This window comes from Phodopus roborovskii, unplaced genomic scaffold (assembly GCF_943737965.1).
Source record: "Phodopus roborovskii unplaced genomic scaffold, PHOROB, whole genome shotgun sequence".
Lineage (NCBI taxonomy): Eukaryota > Metazoa > Chordata > Mammalia > Rodentia > Cricetidae > Phodopus > Phodopus roborovskii.
The window spans coordinates 1,077,456-1,092,511 of record NW_026126484.1 but is presented as its reverse complement, the minus strand read 5'-3'; the positions used below and the strand labels follow the sequence as shown (position 1 = coordinate 1,092,511).

The following is a 15,056-nucleotide window of genomic DNA, read 5'->3' as shown; positions in this document are numbered from 1 at the left end:
ATGTTGTTAAGATTAAATTCATGGTTTCTGCCTTAAATCAAGAAGCCAATTGGTGTAAGGCAGAAGAAAACAAAATCTGGGGACTCATTTCTTATATGCAACTTTCTCTCTGAAATCCTAAATTTTCTCACATACGTTTTAATGCTTATTGTTGTCTTTCCCTAATGCATACCTTAAAACTTGAAAATTTTACTTTAATATTGATGTTAATTTTTCCACAAGGAATAGTAACAATTCCTAACAGCAATCTTTGAACTCTCCGGAAAGAAGATGGGGCCCCATGTCATCGTTTCCACTTGACTCAACCTGATGCTTCTGAACTACAAACTTCACCCTAAAACCGGTTTGAGACTATTTTGCTCAAGACAACTCATGACTAGCTAGCTGTAATGGTGCACCTTATTATTACACCCTGGCCAGAGTTTCAAATAGAACTACAGTCAAGCATTTTCTGCCACACAGTGACTAGCTACATATGTCACAGCCAGTTCTGTTGAGAAATTTGGTTGCTAAAAATTTTCTTCCTACAGGATCCATTGGAGAAATTATCGTCCCATTTCAGCAGGAAGTAACCTTAAGATAACGACACCCCCTTTCCCTACCCTTGGAATTGGGATAATAGTCATCTTCTTTGGGTTGGTTTTAGTTATTTAGGGTTGGGTATGGAAGGTGATGCTTACACTTGGGTTTATCTTTTAGACAGGAATAGGGAATGGTTGGGAAATGTATGGTTTAGATGGGATATAGGTAGATTAGCCTATTTTCTTGTGAATTTGAGTAAGAGTGAGATAGTATTTTACAGCTTACATTGTTATATATTCTTATATGTGGTAAGCTATGTAAAATTAAGTTTATATTTTGTTATAGTGTGTGAAATCTTTCCACTTATGTTTTATGCACATTATTTTTACCATATTCTATGTATGTATACTTTTCTTGTATTAAAGACATTTTGTATATTGATACAATTTGGGATATTTATCTTGCTGCCCTTTATAGTTCTACTTCTTGTCTTGACATTTCTACTCTACCTCTATTTTAGGGATTTATATGTATGTATATTTATATAGTTATATTGTTTAAGTATTTGTTCCTGCTTTACTCAGGGAAGTTTCAATCATTTTTTTAGCTAAGTTCCTGAGTATTACAGATTATCTTCACTCATGTTTTCCTGTACCTATGAGATTAGTCAGATATAGATGCTTAATCTTCAATCATTTCATAGACATGCAGAACATGGCATTTAAATGTTTTAATATTAGTACTCCGTTGACATGAGACCCTGTTGCTCCTGACAGCGCCATGCACTTTCCCGAAAACATGTTGGACACTGTTGTTGCTCCTGCTGGAGTTCATTCTCGCCTAAGCTAATGGCCTGTTGGGCAAAGAACTGCCCAACCTTGACCACTGATTTGGACATGCAGTCCTATGTGCTTGCAGGAAATAAATATAGAAGACTGCTGGACCTTGCCAAGTCAGGGTAGGACAGCCATTCTACCTCCCTGCTGTTGTTGTGGTCTGTCAAGTTCTCTTGGCCTTAGCTAAAACTGGGTGTACCAACGATGCTGTGAGACCTAGGGTGACTGTCCAGGCTGTTTCTGTCCTTGCTGCACCTTTTGGAAGTTGCCCATCTGCACTTCCTGTCTACTCTAGTATCGTTATTTTCCTTCTCAGGTCTTGATGAGGTTGAAAATTAAACTATCACAACTATTATTCTCTCTTCCTAGTTAGATATATTAGGTACTAGACTTAAGTTTTCCAGCTTAGGACAACTCTATTGTAAACTCCGTTATGCCTTTACCCTAGGACTGTATATGTAGGTCATTTTGTTCTCGATTTTCCTTTTCTTAGAGCACACTTGTTATTCACTGTTTTGTATATAGTTTTGTATTAAGCCTAAATCTTTTCTTTAGACTAAAAGGGGAATTGTAGTGAGATAGTCCTTCTGTGGCACTAACCACACACATTGGGGTGTGGAGCCATGGGTGGATGTGACCTGTGGAAGGAGGTCAGAGGAAGAGCCAGGAAAAGCTCTCTTGCTGGCGGGACTGGGACAGGAGAGCATCCGGTGGAACTTGCTGGTGTTCATCTGTCTAAGTTGTAAGTTATTTCTCCCTGAATAAACATTTATTCAGCCTATTTGTTTATCCTAATCATTATTTAACAGCAATAATTATGACATTGGGATGATGACCAATCTGGCTTCTTACAGCTGGTGGGGTCATCTGGCATGGCATTTGGGGTATTCCTCCAATGGGCTTATCTAAAGGCTCCAAAAGTGTATTATTGGTGGTTTGAGTTGTGTAACAGCCAGGTGTGGGAAAGAAAGGAAGTCCTTGGCTGGTACTTAGAGGAACAATGGATTTATTGGGCTAACTTTCAGGGCGTGAGTGAGTGAGGGTGACCCAAAAGTAAAAGTGTTCACCCAGTATAGATAAGATCTTCCCCGACCTGTCTCAGTCTCCCAAGCATAAGGATTATAGATGTGGGCCACCACATTTGGCTTTAACTATTAAATTGTAAGGAACTGATACTTTACCTTTGCCATGAAAGAGAATTGGTTCTGTCTCTGACAGCTTCTGAGAATAGCAAATGATATGAACATCTAGAGACATAAGACTGCTTTGAGTCCTGGGCTGGTGGAGTAACAGTCTTGCATGTTAAAAGCAGTCACAGAGATACTTGAAGTCATATCTGAGAGTGAGTGCTAGAAAGGGCCAGCTGGGATTGAAACTCAAATTTCTGTTGTAGTTATTTAACCAGAAACCCCAGATGACCACAAAATTCATACAGCATTGTGAATTTCTCTCTCTCTCTCTCTCTCTCTCTCTCTCTCTCTCTCTCTCTCTCTCTCTGTGTGTGTGTGTGTGTGTGTGTGTGTGTGTGCAAAACATGGCTGCATAGCACCGGGCACAGTATATGGATAATGCCATTGTTCTATTGTTCTACCTAAAGCAAATTGCTCCTCCCTCTATTCTGATCCATTTCCACGGTTTTAGTAGAGACTTCCCAGACACACCGGCTCCATCTGGAGAAAGAGCCTCTGGAGACTCTGGTTTATCCAAGGTTCTTATCTGCTTCGTGTCATTGTTTCTCCTTATCTCCACAGAATTCCCTCTCCACAGAATTCCAGGCATGGGGTTCCATTTACCTGTAATCCCTGTAGGGGGATATTCTCAAACCAACACACTAAAAAGATGTTGAGGGCTTGAAGTGTAGCTCAACGTAAATCACTGGACTCAATCCCCAATTGAAAATAAAAGTAAATAAAAGATTGTTAAATGAAAAATAAATTTCTTTGTATCTTTGAAACAATCATGCGTTTTTGTCATTTTCTGAATGTATGCATTACATTGATGGATTTTTTAAAAATATTTTGTACTTTTTTTTTTTTTTTTTTTTTTAACCATTCCCACTCCACTCCCAGGAAGAAGGGGCAAGTTGGGAATTTGCTCATTCATTCCAAAGAGCAATGATGGGGGAGAAGAAGGCAGTGGAGGACAGGAACAGCTGCAGAGGGAGAGATTTGCTATGATCCCCCTCCACCCCAAACCTGCTTTTGAGGTTGTTAGCATGGTGCTAGTCTTGGCAGGAAACTTAACTAACTTCCAGAATTTTCAGGGACATTGTTCTGTACATTGCTGTTAACCTCACACTTCCATGAAAGAAGGTGGGTCCAGGGCTTTTAAATTTCACCATCTTGTTGATGTCACTCAGTTGGAGCATGCTTTTAAAATCCAGTCCTACAGTGTGTGCCTTTTAATTGGATTGCTTACAGTGTAAAAGTTCATATTGGGATCACCTTACTTTATAAAAATTTAACTCCAGTCATATACAGAAAGTAATGCCTACAAAGCTCTAGTCTTTCTGCTTTTGCGATATTAATTTAATACACATTACATCTGTCAGTTGTAAATTAAACTTTATATTGGCACAATTAATTGCTTTCATATCTGTCTTTTTCTTAACCTGCTTTGATCTCATGACCATTGGCAAATGTATCGCACATATATATTAGTCCTGTGCTAGTCTCAACCGTAAAGTTGCATTATAAATCATTTAAGAGGAGAAATGAGAAGAAACATGCGTTACAATGCTTATCATTACTATCATTATTTCTTTATGTCAGCACACAAATTCATGAGGCATTTTAATATAATTCACCCCTTATCCGTTGCCCCAATCCCTCTGGCTGGTCCCCTCCGATTTCCCAAATAACCCACGTTTCCATTCTTATGTCACCTTTGATCACTTATAATTGCATACACCTGTCCTTTATTCACGTTGATTTATCATCTGGAGTCACAATTTTTGATATGAGAAACCATCTTTAGTCCGTTGTCTTCCCCCATCTCTTTCATTTTTCTTTCCGTCTTGGAAACAGTCTCACCGTGTAGTTCTGGCTTGTCTTGCAACTCAAGGCGATCCTCCTGTCTCCGCCTTCCAAAAGCTGGGATTACAGAAGAGGTTCATCATTTCCAGCTCTGCAACCATTTAAAAGTAAGGCAGCAGGCGAGAGGGCAAGAAAGATGGACGCAGGGAGAGGAGACTGCAGACACACAAGACCAAGAGCTGCGAATAGCGTTGGTCCAGACCTGGGAGTGCGCTGCTGCTCTAAGCTAGGCAGATGCCAGGTTTCAACCCCAGCTTTTAAATGGCCTTAGGCTTTTGCTCTTGTTATTTCCAAAACGTAGCAAAAGTCAGATTTCTGTCTTGAATATATTCCCGAGAGGCCATTGGTGTCGGGGGGTGTAGCTCAGTGGTAGAGCGCGTGCTTAGCATGCACGAGGCCCCGGGTTCAATCCCCGGCACCTCCAAATTTTTGTTTCCTTTTCTCAAACAGAAAGCCAAACCATTTCACGGAATACTAACGCTGCTAAGAAGCAGCAAATCCTTTTACTGCTGCTGAGCTGGGCACCATCGGAAGGCGGTGTTATCAGAATGAGAGGATGGACAATCTGAAGATGCAGCCAGGAATAGCTGTTCTTCCAGTCCAGAAACCGTGAGGTTCTAAAGATGACGTGACCACCTACTTTCCAGGAAAGAAACGGATCAAAGATTTAACTGGAGAATGACACGGTTTCTCCAAAGTTTTCCTGCTGAGAGAGCTGTTTTCTCCGGCGAACACCAGCATCGCCCTGTCTGCCAGTGAAGTTCATTCCTCCGAAGACAAGTGTTCCCGGTTTGTTCTAAGATGAACCACTAAATCGATTCACCTGAGACAGTGGCGCCCTCTATGGGAAGGGTGGCATCTACACCATTGGAGAGAAATCGCAATCTGGTCTACAAGAATTAAAATCGACTTTTAGATTATAGTCCATGCCGGTCACTCATATATTAAAGTTTAAGAGACATCAGTTTGAATGCTCTCAAAAGATTAAAAGGATATTCCCGAATAAGTTTCCTGCTCCGGTCTTTGACTTTGTTTTCCCATTTCGTGGAATTAAGAAGTTTATGCTTTCATAGTTGAATATATGAAATTTATTTTCTTTTTAATACGAACTTTTTTGAAAACGTTGTAGTAAAGATTGTGCTAAATTGTAAAGTGAACTGGAACGTTTGTTTCTTTGTATTCTACCTTTAAATAGGATAAAATCTGTGTTTATTGCTTGCGTTCTGTCTAGCTAATATTTGGGTATATTTGTATTAACACTGTTTTAAGCTGTGGAAGATTCCATTCTGATTTAAAATCTTTTGCAACTGTAATGAAAATGTGAGCTGAAAGATACATCCAAAAATGGGAAGTCCCAGCTTTTCATCAGGGAAGAAATCAGACCACTGTCCTGTGACATCAGCAGGGTAATTTTGAAGCAGAAAGTTCCAAAAGAGACTCGTTCTCAGAACACTGTGTCTTACTGTTGGGATGTGTTGCTGTGAAGAAAGGCTCAGCTGCTGTTGAGAATCCAATAGCTGGTTTTCAGTTCTGAACATTAACAGATTTGTATTCCTCTCCCTTTCTCTTTTCCATAGTGGAGTGTCACAGTATCTCTTGTCATCATTGTGTCAGGACAAAGTTATCCACAAGTTCCAGCCACAGGAATTCATCAGTCCGTGTTGTGAAAAGAATATGATCAAAATAGGAGAGAGAACACGGTAGTTTTTATCGTTGTTTCTCTGTATCCTCTTAGAGCTCTGTAAAAATGGGACAGATTTCACACGGGCATTTACCTCTGGCATTTAAGGAAGAAAGAAGAGGAGAGGAAGGCCCAGAACTGGGGTGGAGTACGGTTCATTGGTAGAGCTTGTCTAGTGAGAGTGGTACTTGGGTTCCATTTCAGAACTGTAAAGAAGGAAGAAAAGAAAACAAACAACAGCTTAGCCTGGGAAAGCCACATGAAATGTTAAGATAGAAGTTCCAAATGTATTACCATATATTTTTCTTTGTTTTTGAGACAGGGTCTTACTTTGTCATCCTGGCTGTCCTAGAACTCTCTCAGTATACCAGGCTGATCTCAAACTTAGAGATCTACCTGTCTTTGCCTCCCAAGTACTGAGATGAAAGGCATACACTGTCAGCACTGTCATGCCCTGCTAAACTTTGGTCATAAGAGTCACACTCCATCCTGCTGTTTTATTTTGAGACTCCCCTTCAATAGGAGAGTATGGATGCAAATGTTCCATTAGGCCATTCTCCAACTTAATCCTCTATTCTTTTTCAAAGGCATTCAGTGTTCAAAGTTATTTATTCCTGTTCTGCCCAATAAAGGCACTGTCTTTCACACTTAGACTTAGATTCTGGGCAATATAACCTGTAAAGCAACCAACCAAAGAAAATAGAACCCGGGTTTCCATGTTGTGTAGCTGTTTCCTCTGAATTGAAATACTCCTTCCAGAAGAGTGGGGGTTGATTCATAATATTGCAGAATCAAACAACTTACAAGTCTCAGAAACCTGAAATATAAAGGACTCTTGGGGTGGAGGGACCCGGACTGGCCAAGCTGCCTGCAAGTAGCGTTGTGAGTCATACACAGTCCAGACTGGGGTGGGGTTTTCAGTGATCCATGCTCCTGCTAGTAACTCCTCACCCACAGACCTGTAAGGAACTTCAACAAACACATTGGACTTCTAAGCTAAACTTGGGTGGAATTGTTTCTTTGGTCTGTGGTTAGAGCCCTGTCTGGAGTGAACAAATATTTGTTCTCGGCTCCTCAGGAAATGTCATAGAGAATTCCTCCTTTTGATAGGTCAGTTTTAAAAACCAGCACCAAAACAGCTACAGTCTTCTCCCTGACCCAGATGGACCAGATGCACACTTTCTGCACCTGCAGTTTCCTGAGTAGAGGAAGAGTATGGGATTTGTTTTGACCCTCTGTTTAACTCAGGCCTCCCCAAACTAAATGTGGTTCACTGCTGAACTCCACCCCAAGCCTAAGCTCTGGCTTCTGAGATCAATTATTAGTTTCTCAGAAGAATCAAATATGTGGAGCTTATTTTACTACTTCCCCTATAGACAAGTATTTCAATAATGCTATGAACAGTCTGAATATTGCTATAGAAAATTAACAATTCTTATAGTGTTGGTGCAACTTTGGAGAAAACAGAAAAGCAAACCAAAATTTTATTGTGAGGAATTTCTGGTAACCTAATTGGTATGTGGGCTTTCTTCACACACAGTTTAGAGATAATTTTTCTGCTTGTCCCCAACTTCTAGCACTCACACACACACACACACACACACACACACATACTGGCTTTTAGTTTCATGGTGACACTTCCCAGTCTTCCATAGCAGGGACACTTGCCATTTCTCTTTCCTCTCACCTTTTGTACCAGCCCCAGAGAGGTGGCCAAAACTGTTAAACAAGGTGTTTCCAAGCTCAAAGGACACTCTTTTCATAAGGCAAACAAACAACAGCACAGACAAATGAAGAAGACAAGCCACTTGCTAGGAGTTTGGTCCCAGAACATGAACTCCTGGTATTTTAGGTTTGAAATTCCAAGGCCACATGATATTACTGCAAATTACACTGCAAATTACAAGGGTTCTAGGAGGAAGCTCACTTTGTTTTTTTAACCTTTTATAGATATCAGAAAATGAGCTCTTGCTTTCCAGGTGCCAAAGGACAATTTCAGTTTTCATTGCCCTCTTCCTGCTCCTCTAGATAACTGTGACCCACAAGTATTTATGTCTTTAGTTAATTTTTTAGTTTTCCTTTTGAGGCAAGGTCTCAAATAGCCAAGCCTACCTTGAACTGGCTGTGTGGTCAAAGCTGACCTTGCATTCTTGATTTCCTGCCCGACACCCCCACCAATGTCTGGACTGCACAGGCACGAATCACCATCTAAACACTTCACCCACAAGTATTTCCATCAGAGTACTGGATCAGGTGAGTTCACTGAGCTACATCCATAAGAAGAAACCCAGAGAAGAATATGGTTTCTTTCTTTCTTTCTTTCTTTCTTTCTTTCTTTCTTTCTTCCTTTCTTTGCTTGCCACATCTGTGAGGGATTTCTTGACTGGATCATTTGAGATAGGAAGACACACTCTAAAGCCACTCTTGGTGACAGCCCACAGAAAAGAACATGAGAGAAAAAAGCTTCTGCTTTTTGTCTGCTTGCCCTCAGACTTACTGGCAAGTTCATCTGTTTTGTGGCTGAGACACTCCTTCACTGGTATAAGAACCTACTTCTGGGTTGCAATGTAGACTGAAGAGCAGCAGCTCTCCAGAATCCTCTGGATTCCAGCCCCAGATAATTACTGCTGAGACATGGAGTCTCATGGGCTGAATAACTATTGGATTCTTAAAGACTTTCCATTACGAGACAGTCACTGTTAGACCACTCAGTCCACAGCCTATATCCACTCTAATAAATCCCCTTAATATGTATTTGTTCTACAGGTCCTGTGTCTTTGGAGAGCCCTGACTCATTTCGTTGGTATAACAAATTTCACCTACTGGGACAGATCAAGAACAATATTCTTTTCTCCTCCCTTTCTTCCTCCTCTTCCATTCCTCCATCTTTAAGGCTGGCATAGCTAAGCTTAAGAACACATACCATAGAAAGGGAGTTTATTTTAATCCTAAGACACATTACAGAATGCAGAGGTGGTAACTAATCAGAAAGGTTTCTGGATCATTCTCTGCCAGTGGCTTCAGTGGCAGAGTGCATGCCTAGCACACCCAAGGGTCTGGGAACAACTACTATCTGTGATTGGTTTTCCTTTCATTTGACCTCCAGCTTCCTGATTTCTCTGTCCAAAACGCCCTGCCAAGTGATGCTGAGGCATCATCGAGGAAGCAATTCATGTCCCTTCATTGAAGCCACTGTTATCAACTCAGCTATATATTCATTCTTTCCAAATTCTTCCAGAGAAATTAATGGAGCAAAGAGCAAGTCATTTATTACCCAAGGTTCAGGTTCTCTTAGCTGCGAACTGGAATTAACATAATCACCTCTCAACTACAAACAGGGCAAAAGAGGCAAAGGTCCCAGCTGTCTAGGCGAGGGGCTGCTACCCTGTGTCCCTCCTGAGGAGGTCTGCTATCTGCAGTCCCACGAATTCTGAGCACCAGAGCCTTGGATAGCTCTTTCGTGGAAGACCAATGATAAGTCTCAGCTGCAGCTGCAGTATGTTCTGCTTTTTTTTTTTTTTTTTTTTTTTTTTTTTTGAGACAGGGTCTCACCTCACCAAGAACCATCTTTTTCTGCCTTGGTCTCCCAAGTGTTGGGATTACAGGCATGGACCACCATGCCAGGTTTAAATGTGCCTTTTCTAACCTCCAGGAAATACCCATCTAACTCTGGGTCATTCCCAAAGCAAAACTCTTTCCAGCACCAGGCCTTATAACCACAGTGCTAAATGGAAATTCACAGCATGGCACTCCACAAGAACTTGAATTAATGTTTATTTTCAGATCCATCTCCACCCTCAAAGAGAAACATCTGAAACTAAACACCCACAAAGCAGAAATGCTGTCTTTCTTTTTTCTACAGGGGCAAAGCAACCCGATATCTTGAAGAAGAAGGGCAATATGAAGTCAACCCATTTGACTGTCCCAAAGACCCAACTGTGTGACCTCTGGGCCTATTAGGATAGAGAAGGGAGACACTGCCTCCCCTGGCCTGCCTCAACTTTCCCAGGGTCCTCTGAGTCCTTCTGGGCCAAGAGCAGAGTGTGGGGATGGAAGGAACTCTTTGCTAACAAGAGTTCTGTGGAGAGAATTCAGTATCAGTGGATTTCTGAGTTAGGAGTCCAGCAAATTTATGTGAGTTCTTTCTTGTCTTTTTTACTTGGAATAAAACACAAGGAAATCACATGATTCTTCCCCACAGGACATTAGGAAATCCTCTGGCTCCCTCAGGAGCTGCCAAAAGCAGAGGTTCCTGAATCCCATAAGAAAATGCCTCCTCCCTGTGTGTGTTCCCAAGTGCTCATCCATTTTCTTTCCCCAACTAGCAAGAAAGATGAACTCTGACTAAATTTTAAGGAGGCACTTCATGGCATTTTCTTATGAAGCTGTGTGTCTGTACATGGTTCATGGTACATGGGCTCATGCAAACAATTATTCCTGTTTGAATCCCAGTGTTCTGTGTCACCCTGAGTGACTGTCAGTGCAACTAGGGCCACTGAAAGGGAAAAAGCAAACAACGAAAAATAGCAAGGGGCCCTGCTATCTTCCAGTTTCTTCAGAATACCATGCCCAGTTTCTCCATTTCTAGGGTCAGAGCATTTGTCTAGTCTTGATAGATCTTGGGTTCTATCACCAACAACTGCAAAAGGAACCTGCCCATACTCTTCAAAAGTGGTCCTGTTCAGGATCCACATTAAGGGTATAAATGGTGGGTGGTCCTGCTGTAAAGATAAGACATTAAAAATACACTGGTCCTACAAATGAAAGTTTCACTATTCTAAGAGAATGATTAAGAAAGAAGACACCAAGTAGTTGAAATAGCTCAGCTGGGAAAGGATAATGATCTAAAGGTCTCTAGTTAAATCCCAGGGTTTGGCAACCTCTTACTTGACAGCTGTGATACCTTTAATATTTATATCTTATATCTTAAAGTATATACTATATAACTATAGATTTTACATTTTTGAAAATCCAATCAAAGTAATGTGCTGGTGGCCATGTCAGAGGAGCAGCAGGAGGCAATTGAGGTTCAAGGTGTCAGCCCACCAGAAGGAAACTCTTGGATGAATGAACCTTGTTTAGGAAAAGCTACAGGATTATAGACCCAGAATGTCTTTTGCTTCTGCTGTGCCTTTGCATGCTTGTTACTGCAATATTCCTCTGGTATCTAACATAGTGTGGGTGGATGTGGGGAGATCTCCACTGCCTATAATATAGTTTGTTTATCTCTTGGAAACATCCCATTCAACTGAGCATTTTTTATCTGTGGATTGTCAAGAAGACCCTCCCTAAGCTGTACTGTCTAAATTGATAATAATGATAGCCTATACAGTTTTGATGAGTAAAAATAAATACAAGGACGTGTTTCACATCCAGGACCTGTGAGTTTCACCGAAGGAACTGCATAGATTGTACCTAGAGTTAACGATTAAGAAAAAAAGAAACAAAACAAAACAAAAACAAAAAACAAAAAAAAAAAAAACAAAAAAAAAAAAAAAAAAAAAAAAAAAAAGGGGGAATCCCAGTAGCTCAGCAAGTTTATATTCTTTTAACCTTAATGTTGGGAGATGTGTTCACAGGTTTCAAACTTCATCACAAAACATCCCAATTATGGCTGGCTGACGTACCTTTCTTGCTAAGGTTGGTTGACCAAAGATGATTATTAATTCTTTATACCCATTTCTGCCCTCAATCTCCTGATATGAAAACTATTGATGAGTGGCTATGTACCCTAAAGATATAAAGTAGAGCTGATTCTTTTTTATATGTAAAGGTTTAGATTTGTGATTACTTTAAGAATACTTAAAAGATTACTTTTAAGATAAGTAATAAAGTAATTGGCCCTTTCTTTGACCCTTCAAAATGAAGCCTGTTAGTAAAAGACATGAATAAGAAGAAAAGCTTGCTTACCCACACAGTCAGTGAATCTATAACAAGTTGCTTGGGTTGTGAATGTACAAGGGTTTTAGGGATAATTTGCTTTTCACCTGTAATATGTAACATGTTTAATAATGTGAAGGATATAGAAAACATGAGGTATTTTACTTGTATTCATTCACTTGAAAAACAGAATGTAACCACATTGTAATGTTTATATTGCCTGAAATATTTTGCTGGGGTATATAAGCTGTAACAAAAACAAACAAACAAAACAGAGTTAGAGTTAGAAAGAGTTAAATTGAATTAGGAGGAAAACATCAGGAATGAGAGAAGAAATAGAAAATGCAAAAGAAGAATAAAGAAAAGGTCTGAAAAGAACCATCAAGAGAGTATGTGAGTGTTTCTTTTCCTAAACCCCCTCAGATAGAAAAGTCTATAATACACCAACTGTGTGGTTTCCTCTCAAAGTCCTGTGCTTCTGGAGATTGCTCCCCTACCTCCAGACAACAGTAGTAAGGTGAGCTCATCTCACTCCTTTGGTTGCATGTCTCACTAAGAACGTCTGTCAAGTCTTAAATGACCTAGTGTGAGCTTTATTTAAAGTATTATCTAAATCTTTATTTAAACTTAGGATAGTGTTAACTTTAAAGATTAAGAAATCCAGTGTGCTACATACTGTTGCACTTAGAATTTAGTTTTATTTTGATATTGTATAGGTATATAGAAGAGGTGTTTTTACCAGAAAAATTGTGAACCAGAAAAAAAATCTGTTGAAAAATAATTATGCAGTGTGCATTTGCAAGGTTTCCCAATAAGAATACTTTGGGTTTGCACCAGTGTGTGGAAAGAGTTACCAACCTCTAAAAGCTGCTGGGATTAGGAGATTTGTTTAACATCATTGAGCTTTAATCAGTCCCAAGAATATCCCGAGTTTTCTTGTTGATATTTTTTCAGTATGTACCTTTTTCTATACTTTCCCTATCATACTTCTGTGTTGGTATTCATGAAAGATAAAAGCATCATGGTACAATCTGGATGTGCTTAAACACATTTAGCATCTTGATTCATGAAGAAACAAACGTGAATAAATCAATCCTTCTTACTGTGAATTCCTGAGAATTCAACTGACAATTCTCTCCAGGAGCCTCACCACACAATGCAGTGTTGTTGCAGACCGTCCCAATAATGACCTCACAGCATCATAACTCCAAGAGAACACATCGAGGTCATTCTCCTGCCTTTGCATACAGAGACACATGCTATCGATTTTGTGTGTGACACATTGCTACCTGTCCCTTTAAAAGAAGGAAGCCCTACAATTCATTGTGTCCTGTTTTAATTATGAAAATTGCGTAGCAGCTGAAGCGGAGTGCCGCCAGACAACTCCCACTTGCAATGTTCTAAACCGGCGGTTGTTATGAACACCAGCAAACGCCCGTATTAGAGTTATTAGCCCCTAGGAACCTGGTGTCACAGATAACTTTTCTTGTTACTCTTCTGTAGTTCAAACACAACCTTGACCTGGAGAAATACTGGGGATCAAAAACTCCATAGAAGCCTAAGTATTTGCTTGATTCTTCTGCTTTTAAATTCATAATTTTTGATTTGCTCTTCAGATAGTTATAGTAACCGATTCTTCAAAAATTCCAGGTTTGAGTTCTTCAAAAGGGTACCCCCAAAACTGCTATATCTTCTCAACTAACCTTAACTCTAGGAGATATCTAAACATCTCCTTTTCTGTTCTTCCTTCCGTTGGGATGTCCTGTTGGTTTTACTCAACGAATAAGCTCTTCCAGCATTCTGGTGTTTCTCCTGTAAATCCCACTGTATTCCTGAAGCTGTTTGTCCTGGCTTGCCTCTCTGTTGCTGTGATAAACACCGTCACCAAAAGCACCTTGGGTGCTTCCAGGTAAACAGTGCCTCATCTTGCGAAGCCAGGGCAGGAGCTGGGAGTCACTGAACTGAAGTGAAGCAGAGACCATGAGGAAACAGCTTACTAGCTTTTCCTCAATCGACCAATGTGACCCTACTCACAGAGGCCTGGACACAGCTATATCAATGAACAATTAACAAAATGCTCCACAGGCATGCCTAAAGGCCAATCTGTTGGAAGCAATTACTTGATTGTGATTCTCTCTTCCCAAGTATGTCTGTGTTAAGTTGACAAAACTACAATACTGTTTCACTAGAGACCGGTGAACGTCTCTTTAGAACTATTAGCTAGGTATCCTATATTAGGTTTATTAATTAGGAAAACACAATAAAGTATCTTGCAGAGTGTTTTGTGACGGTGCTTTCTTCCAGCAGCCCTTTGCATTGAGCAAACAACACAAATAAAATCTCCTGGGTGGGAAGAGGGGATGTTTCCACTACTTTGTGTCTCGGGTGAAGGAATTCTGGAAGACAGCAAGAGAATCTAGAACTTGATTTCTTGCCAAGCGCAGTAGGAGAAACTTAAGACTCAAAGTTAGCTCCTTGGGTTATTTAACATAAGTTCGTAATCTTTTCTGAGTTTAGGGTCCTATCCAAGTATCTTGATAAATGGAAAATTGGAAAACAGAATCCATTTCTAGAGAGGCACGAAGGCAAGCCCACCATGAGCAGGGGGTGTAGCTCAGTGGTAGAGCGCATGCTTTGCATGCATGAGGCCCCGGGTTCGATCCCCGGCACCTCCACTCTAAATCCTTTTTGTTTCCCTGATTGAATCCTTTTTGTTTCCCTGAGCAGTAACTTTGCCCTTCTGTGACAGCCCACAGGCCCCTTTCCCCTCCTTTTTCTCTTCCTGTTCTGCTTCCTCCCCTTCCTGCAGAATCAGTTTTTTTATTTCATTTAGAAAACTATACTCCCCAAACAGCAAGATTTCCTTCCATTTTTCCTAAAAGTTATGTTTTTTACACTCATAATCTATTTAGGTTTAATTCTTAAATAGGATGTCAGAGTTCAACCATGCATTCATTTCCCCAGACACCTAAACTTTCAGCACCTTTTCTTAATAGTCTGTTTCTCTCAATAGAATTCTGCCATTCTGTATAAAAACAGCTGGGAATTTCTGTGTGACCTTCTGGTTTCTGTTCTGCTCTATTCTGTGTCTATGTCTCTACA

General features: G+C 40.3%; 2 non-coding genes across 2 annotated transcripts; both read left to right on the top strand.

Moving 5' to 3' along the window:
- The first annotated feature begins 4,745 nt into the window (after positions 1-4,745).
- On the top strand, positions 4,746-4,817 carry Trnaa-agc (transfer RNA alanine (anticodon AGC)). The gene has a single exon. It is a non-coding gene; the product is annotated as a tRNA-Ala (tRNA).
- Positions 4,818-14,557: 9,740 nt separating this feature from the next.
- Positions 14,558-14,629, top strand: Trnaa-ugc (transfer RNA alanine (anticodon UGC)). The gene has a single exon. It is a non-coding gene; the product is annotated as a tRNA-Ala (tRNA).
- The last annotated feature ends 427 nt before the right edge of the window (positions 14,630-15,056 follow it).